Source organism: Carlito syrichta, unplaced genomic scaffold, assembly GCF_000164805.1.
Source record: "Carlito syrichta isolate Samal-C Ts95f unplaced genomic scaffold, Tarsius_syrichta-2.0.1 Scaffold298804, whole genome shotgun sequence".
Lineage (NCBI taxonomy): Eukaryota > Metazoa > Chordata > Mammalia > Primates > Tarsiidae > Carlito > Carlito syrichta.
In genome coordinates, this window is record NW_007242900.1 from 13,023 (window position 1) to 21,896 (window position 8,874).

Consider the following 8,874-nt stretch of genomic DNA (forward strand, 5'->3'; position numbering starts at 1 on the left):
TCAACAGGTGCGGGTCATGAGCAGCTGCAGGAGAATGAAGACCGGAGACGTGATGAGGCCGAACCAGAGCTCCCGAGCCTGCTCCGCCAGCTTCTGGCACAACAGCATCTTGAAGACGAACTTGAGGCTCAGGACTGTGAGGACCCAGAAGAGGCGGTGGACCGCCAGCCGCTTCTCTCCGTCCTGGAAGAAGCGCACGGACACGATGGTGGTGAAGTGGGTGCTGAGCCCATCAGCGGCGAAGAAGTGCACGAACACGTTCCACCAGGAGAGGCCCGGGGCCTGGCCATCCACACGCAGTGCCAGCAGAATGGAGAAACCAGCAGAGCCAGCAGGTGCACGAAGATCTCGAAGGCGGCGAAGCCCAGCCACTGCACCAGCTCCCGGAGCGAGAAGAGCATCGCGAGGCTGCGCCTCCCCTCCCCGCGGGCCTCGCCGACGCGCGCGAGGCAGCGAGCGGCTGCGCTCGCCCCGGCCCGCGGCCCCGGCGCGCCGCCAACACGCCGGCCCCGGCCCGGGACGCAGCCCTGGCCGCCCGCGGACGCCCGCCTCGCACGGCCGACATGCCCCGCCGGGCGCGTCCCAGTGGCGCCACTTCCGGCCGGCCGGGAGGCTTCATCTAAGGGCCCACCCCGAGAACCCCCCAAAAATATGGGTGTTGGGGTGAAAGCAGGAACCAAGGGATTGGGAACAAAGCATTCTGGTTTGGGACTCTGCAGCTCTCTTGGGTGAGGGATGTGTGCCCAGGTCCGTGTTTTAAAGGAACCTTAGAGAAGAGGGGCGCCCTGAAGCCAAGGGTGAGGTTCAGGCTTTCCTGTCTCCCCATCACAGACCTTGTGCAGCAATGTTTCTTTTTCTCAGAAAACAAGCAAACAAAAAGAGCCTGACCACTCAGGCCACAGTGGGTTTACTTGGAGCGTCTGGTCTTATCCTGAAACAATCCTGTTCTGTGGGTCTCCTGGGTCATGTGAGGAAACCGAAGTCAGAGGAGCATATCCAAAACCTAAGCAGGCATCTGGCAGACTAGAGCTCTAGAGGTCCAGGCAGACCCCTCCATCCATCTTCCTCCCACGCAGCCCAGCCAGAGCAGCATCTCTCCCAGCTCATTCTTTCCTAAATCACTCCTGCTGGCTGGGCTGCCCTCCCTTCAAGCGCCCCCCCTTCCATCCCCCTTCCATCACCAGGCCCCCACCTGCTGCTCACTTGCAGGCTTCCTGCACTGCTGCCAGGCTGGGATTGTGGGTGCCGGCGTTCCCCTTGCTCAGAGTAACTGTCCCTTAGTGTCCAGGCTCTCAGCGGCCTCCTCCAGGCCCCACTGTCTTTCTGCCTGGTCACCTGGAGTCAGAAGAGCTGTTGGCACAGCCAGCACCCCAAGTGCGTGGCCAGGCTTGCTGCGAGCCTCGGGCGCTGCACCTTAGGGACCAAGGCGCCTGCGTAGTGGGGAGGGCTGGTGCATGCTCCCATCACTTGCAACTGCGGCTTCTTTGGGAACATCCTGGACCTTCCCCTGGACCTTGACCACCAGCCCGGGTCTGCGGTTCCAGGATCCTCGGACATAGGCCCCCTCATGTACAGCACCCTGTCTTATTTTGGGGGCTCACCCTCAAATCAGAAAGGGAGAGAGTGGTGTCCTGAGGCTGTGGGTACCAGCGTGCTGTCTCCCACAGCAAGCCAGCACTGGCAGAAGGAGGGTGCTGCTCTGGAGAGAGGCAACTCTTTACTGGAACAACATCATGACCAGAAGCTGAAGTGGCAGGTTCAGGTGTCCTGATCTCCAGCAGCTCTGCCCACCCCTGTAGCCCTGGGCTCCCGGCTGCCTCCTCCTTGTCAGGGACAGCCTCCTCCTCTGTTGTGGCAGAGACCTCCTTAGAAACTAGAAACCTTGATTTTTTTTTTATACTGGTGTGCCAATAAAAGCTAACAAGTTTGTCCTAATCATGGGCTTAAATGAATTTCAGGTTTTAAATGTGAAGTTTTCATTGCTACTCTGTTCAATATTCTTTCTAATTTCTACTTGAACCAATTTTTGATAGGGTATTGCCAATTCATGCATATCTTAAGTATAATTAATTCCATCTTTTAATATTTATTTTATTTCATTTTAATATGTGGGAAACAATTCTGGATTAGGTATACAAGTGACCATCATTAAGATAAAGTTGGGCCTTCCTTTGATCCATCCTTCACCAGGTTTGAGAACAGACAGCCTTATTGATGTTATGTTCCCTCTCACCCCAGCGGGTTCTGGTTTCTACCAATCCCATTCTCTTAGTATTATGGTTAATGTTCAGGGTCCACTTATGAGTGAGAACATGTGGTGCTCAGCTCTTTGTTTCTGTGATAGATCACTGAGTATTATATACTCTAAATCCATCCAAGTTGCTGCGAAATCCTTAATTTTGGCCTTTATGGTTGCATAATATTCCATTGCATCACTGTACACAATAGCAAAAACACGTAACCAACCATGCTTCCCATTGAAACTGGATAAAACATGTGGTATATATACATGATCGAATAAACTCCATCTTACAGAGAACTGAGAGATTGAGTTTTTGATTTGTTAATTGTCTTGGAGTGAGGGGGCCTATGACTGAAGTGTTTCCCTACTTTGACATGTTCTTCCCTTCCTCCATTCAAACAGTGCTCTCCAGTGAGTCTCTCTCTCCAACATGTCATGTTACTCCCTACTTGGTCTGGAAGCCTGTCAAGAAAGGTATCGCTTTCCCATTAATTCAATGTATTCCGTCCAAGATGAAGCAGACTTTGATTCCCATCACTGGCCTTAATTGGGTCAATGCATTTCAGTGAATTTCTACATATGCCTCAAATGCAATGTACGTTCTAGATGATTGACTCCCTGCACACTGAGGATTTATCACATATTCATGTGATAAAGTAGCTCAGATGTATATTTTATGCTCATGACATCACTGTTAGGGTCCATGAGAGCACTAGTTAGTTACACAGGTAACCAGAGAAGACTACAGTATGGTGTTGGGTCCCATTAATGCAGAATTGATTATCATCTTAAAAAATTTCTGGGAGTCTGGGTAGTCCAGACCTATATGAATGAACTGAAGAAATCATCACAGGTATGAGTATGAAGGTGGGCTCCAGAACCCCTTGGCCCATGGTGAGAGCATTGCAGGCCTGCATTTCTCTTCCTGGAGACCAAGAACAGTGTGTCACATCCTAGAGATGAGCAATCCAGAGACCAGGAGGTTAAGGAAGAATTTATTGAGCACCAGCCATACAGCTCAGGCCCAGGCCAGGAGAAGAGTAAGGCTAAGGTTTCAGCCAGTCTCAGGGGCCTTGGGGGTCCCAGGTCCAAACTTCAGACCTCATCAGCACAGATTCAGCTAAGGTGGACCTTACCAAAATGACTCCTTTATTTCCTGAAGCCCCTTGGGAAAAGGTTGGCAGTGGAGTGAGTCCTCCTGGCTGAGGAGGGCATCAGACCCTTCTCAGTGGGCAGCTCCAAGTCTTTCTCCTCACAGATACTTAGAATATTTTGACTGGCCTACAGGAAGTCAGAGTCCAGTGGGAGGGTCTCCACCCTGGTCCACGTCCACACCACGCTTTCCTGTCCCACCAGCACATTGGCAGAGCCCCCTGTAGGACACCCTTCCCCATCCTCTGAGGACTCCCAGCACACATCCTGTTCTCCCAGTCCTTCATGAGCTGTCTGTTCCTTGCCTCTCAGTTTGGTGCTCACCACATCTCCTGCACCAGTCCTTCCTCTTGCATGCTCTGGGATTGGACAGGTCCCATGCATTTCTAGCCCATATTCAGCCTAGTCTAGAAGGGGATATATGGGAGAAGAAAGAAAGGGAAGAAGTGAAGAAGGGATAAAAGGTTTTGAAGAGACGAATAAGGTAGTGAGGAGAGGAGAGATACCCTAGCAACCTTCCTGAAGAGGGTTGGGTAGACAGGACCCCTGGCCCACCTCTGCTGTATCTGCTACATCTGTTGGCACTTCAGCTGCAGCTGCTGGTGGTGCTGGGTAGCAGCTGCCAGAAGTTCCCAGCTTTACTGTGTTGTTCCTGGAACAGCTGCCTGGGAGGCCCAAGGTGGGATGGCTAGCACTGGCCACTCCCTCCTCCTGCTCACTCCACCTCGACATCTTACATTTCTGCTGAAGCCTCCTGTCTACAGAGGAAGAATGCCTCAGTGATGGTGGAGGGGCCTTCAGTTCCACAAAGGGAGCACAGCTGATGCTTCACATCCTCCAGCTTCACCTCTACCAGCTTCCTTGCAGCAGGTAGGGGCAGGCAAGCAGGTGAGTGCAGGTAAGATTGGACCAAGGCCATCCACCGTCTCTGGCCTTACCTTCCTTTAGCAGTGCTCCTTACTGTTGTCCAAAATGCAAATCTCCGTCACTACCCACTCTAGCCTCTGAGGCTTCAGAAAGGAGCTTGTACACATCACCTGGCATTCCACTATGCCTCAAAGAGGGATATCTGGATCTGGTCTTTTAGTTACTCACCATATCTCACACTTCCAAAAACTCTGGCCCTCTGTGCACATCAGTCATGGTCCAGATTTGGGCCTTTGCTCTGGCAATCCCCTCTCACTGGACCTTTCTTACCCCACATACCCAAGTGCTATGGTAGAGAGGCTCATGGATTGGTATTTATAACAGAGAAACTTGCAAACACTAAAGGTTGGGCTGTTATCTGGATTGTCAGCTATCAGCACAGTTCTGCAGCTCCTCTCCTCATCTTCTTCCAGCCAGGGCCTCCCCACTGACTGATTATTTTCTCAATGGGTACCTGGGATCCCCCTGGCTGCTCCTCCCCACTGTCTCCTCTGTGCCTATGATGGTCCCAGATGCATCCATGGACATTGATGGAAGACTCAACCTTGATCTGATCATGGATATTCCTGACCACTAAGTGGGCACAGGAGGGAAGCAGGGATAATTGTGCAGGACGAAGACTCTGCATGTCATGAGAGTGATGACTAGGGGCTAGATTCTGGATGATGTTGATCTTAGCTTGATCAGATAGAGGATGTGGCAGGTGAGAGAGAGAAGGTCTAGGAAATGGCCCGATGGTTTGGGCCTAGTGATGCTACAGAATCTTCAGAGGTGGGAGGAGAGGCTATGGGGAATTCATGTGGAATTTCCAGAGTTCCTTTTGCTGGTCCATCAGATCTTCCAATTGTTCCTCGAAAATCAACCTGGAGACCAATTACACGGTCACAAGGGGTCATGAACTGAGACCCTTCACCCTTGCAGCCTGTCCTAGGTCATAGGTCTCTAGGCTGACCTCAGGAGGTTTTGTCTATGGTCTCTGCTCCACTGGGACCTTCTCTCTCTCACCTGCCACACCCTCTTCCTGATCAAGCTAAGGTCAACATCATCCAGAATCTAGCCCCTTGTCATCACTCTCATGACATGCAGTGTCTTTGTCCTACACAATTATCCCTGCTTCCCTCATGTGCCCACTTAGTGGTCAGGAATATCCATGATTAGATCAAGATTGAGTCTTCCATCAATGTCCATGGATGCATCTGGGGCCATCATAGGCACATAGGAGACAGTGGGGAGGAGTAGCCAGTGTTTGATCCCAGGGGGATCCCAGGTACCCTTTGAGAAAATAGAGAATCAGAGTCAGGAGGGAAAGGCTCAGTGAGGAGGCGCTCGCTGGAAGAAGACGAGGAGAGGAGCTGCAGAGCTGTGCTAGTACCTCACACTCCAGATAACAGCCCAACCTTGTAGTGTTTGCAAGTTTCTATCTTGTAAATACCAATGCATGAGACTCTCTTCCACACCACTTGGGTATGAGGGGTGAGAAAGGTCCAGTGAGAGGGGAGTGCCAGTGCAAAGGCTAAAATCTAGACCATGATTGGTGTGCACAAGAGGCAGACTTTTTGGAAGTGTGAGGTATAGTGAGCAACTAAAAGACCAGATCCAGGGACCACTCTTTGAGGAATAGAGGAAAGCCATGTGAAGTGTACAGCCTCCTTTCTGCTGCCTCAGAGGCTAGAGCGGCTTGTGAGGGAGATTGCCATCCTGGACAACTGCAAGGAGCACTGCTAAAGGAAGGTATGACCAGAGACGGTGGATGGCCCTTGTCTGATCTTACCTGCACTTACCTGCTCACCTGCCCCTACCTGCTGCAGGGAAGCTGGTAGAGGTGAAGCTAGAGGATGTGAAGCATCAGCTGTGCTTCATTTGTGGGACTGAAGGCCCCTCCACCATCACTGAGGGGTTCTACCTCCATAGTCAGGAGGCTGCAGCAGCAGTGTAAGATGTTGAGGTAGAGTGAGCAGGAAGAGGGAGTGGCCAGTGCTAGCCATCCAACCGTGGGCCTCCCAGACAACTGTTCCAGGAAAAATACAGGAAAGCTGGGAGTTTCTGGCAGCTGCTGCCCAGCACCACCAGCAGTTGCAGCAGAAGTGCCAACAGATGCAGCAGATACAGCAGAGGTGGACCAGGAGTCCTGTCTACCCAACCCTCTTCAGGAAGGTGGCTAGGGTATCTCTTCTCTCCCCTCTACCTTATTTGTCTCTTCAAAACCTTTTATCTCCTCTTCACTTCTTCCCTTTCTTCCTTCTCCCATATGTCCCCTTCTAGTCTAGGCTGAAGGAGGGGACAGAAATGCATGGGACCTGTCCAAACCCAGAGCATGCACGAGGAAGGGCTGGTGCAGCAGATGTGGTGAACCCTGAACTGGGAAGCAAGGAGCAGACATAGCTCCAGAAAGGGTGGGAGGACAGGATGTGTGCTGGGAGTCCTCAGAGGATGGGGAACAGAGTCCTACAGGGGGCTCTGACAATGTGCTGGTGGGAAAGGAAAGCATGGTGTGGACATGCCTAGGGGCTGTGCTGTGGGATCGCAGAGAAGGCATGCCATGGAGAGGCTAAAGAGACACCCTGTGGGGATGGTGAGTAGTTGCTCTGTGGGATGTCATGCACCACAAGAATGCCAAGGAAGGGGAGGCTGAGGGGTATGCTGCAAAAAAAAGGAGCAGGTGTGTCATGCTGAGGCCAAGGAAGTACACTGTGGGGAAGCCAAAGAGGCATGCCATGGGGGACAAGGAGGCACTCTGTGGGGCTGCCAAGGAGATGTGCCATAGGGACACCAAGGAGGCATGTCACAGAGAAGCAGAGGAGGTGCACCATGAGGTCACTGAGGAAATGCACCATGGGAACACTGAAGATTTGCACTGTGGGGCACAGAGGAAGCATGCCGTGGGGACACTGAGGAGGCATACCAAGGGACACCAAGGAGGTGCAGCCCAGAAACACCAAAGAGGCTCACCACGGGGAAGTGGAGGAGTCACACAGCAGGGTTGCCAAGGAGGTGCACTGCAAGGGTGCTGAGGAGGTGCCCCATAGGGATGCAGAAGAGGCTTGCCATGAGGACACTAACTAGGCTCACTGCAGTGATGTTGAGAAGGCACACCACCAGAGCACTATGGAGGCATGCCGTGAAAGGCCAAGGAAGTGTGGTGGGCCACAAGGACGCCGAGGAGGCACGCCACAGTGATGCTGAGAAGGCAGGGAACAGGAATGCTGAATATGCACACCATGAGGATGCCTGAGAGGCAAATTGTGAGGAGGCCAAGGAGTCGTGCCATGCGGAGGCTGTGGAAGCATGCCACAGCGATGTCAAGGATGCACGTTGTGCTATGGGACGCTGAAGAGGTGTGCCATGAGGAGGACTAAAAGGTGTGCCACAGAGACGTCGTGGAGACGGAGAGACCAAGGAGGCACACCATGGGTATGCCAAAGAGGTGTCCTGTGTGAAGGCCAAGGAAGAGGCAGCTCCAGGAGGCTCAGGAGGCATTCCATGGGGTGGATTTGGAGGCATGCCATGGGGAGTGTGAGGAGGCACCCCACGGGATCTCCAAGGATTTACTCCACCCAGAAGCCGAGGAGTCGTGCCACAGGGATGTCAAGGAGGGGTGCTATGGGCACACTGAAAATGCATTCTATGGGGATACTCAGCAAGTATTCCGTGGGTTTGCTGAGGAGGTGCACCATGGCAATGCCGAATAGGCATTCTGCCAGGACACCAAGGAAATGCCACACAGAATTCAAGTAGATGCTCCATGGGGCTGCTGGGGAGGTATGCCATGGTATGGAGGAGTAAGCATGCTACAGTGAGGCTGAGGAAGTGTATCACGAGGACAGTAAGGAGGAGCTCTGCAAGGATGCCAAGGAGGTGTGCTGCGAGAACACCAAGGAGGTATGCTGTGGGAGGCCAAGGAGGCATTCCCTGAGGAGAATGTGTGGGCATGTCACAGAGGACAATGATGCTTCTCAGCACCAGGGGGAAGCTGAGGAGTTGTGCTGTGAGGATACCAAGGAGGTGTGCCACGGGGAAGCAGAGGAGGTACACTATGGGGTTTCTGAGGAGACACACCACAGGGAAGCTAATGTGGCATGCCATGGGTAAACTGAGGAAGAATGCTGCAGGGACGCTGAGGAGGTGTGTCACTTGGATGCCAAGGAGGTGTGCCATGGAAAGACAGAGGAGGGAAGTACAGGCAGGCCGAGGAGGTGTGCCATGGGGATGCTAAGGAGGTGCACCACAAGAATGCCCAGGCAGCATGCTTCAGAAAGGCTGAGAAAGTACTGTACAGGGAGGCTGAGGAGTCGCGCTATCAGGAGACTGATGAGGTGTGCCGAGGAAATGCCGAGAAGGCATGCAACATAGTGGCTGAGGAGGCACACCATGGGAAGGCCAAGGGCATGCCCTGTGGAACTGCCAAGGAGGTATACTGCGTAGTCAGTGAGGAGTCACAGCATGCCCCAGAGATGATGAGGAGTCATGCCACAGGGGCAATGAGGAGGCATGCCATGGGGATGTGAGGAAGTGTACTGCAGGAAAGCCAAGGAGACATGGCACAGGGAGCTCAA

The 8,874-nt window shown here is 52.9% G+C and overlaps 1 pseudogene; it reads right to left on the bottom strand.

The window, feature by feature from the left end:
- LOC103256959 lies at positions 1-401 on the bottom strand (annotated as a pseudogene).
- Between the last annotated feature and the right edge of the window lie 8,473 nt (positions 402-8,874).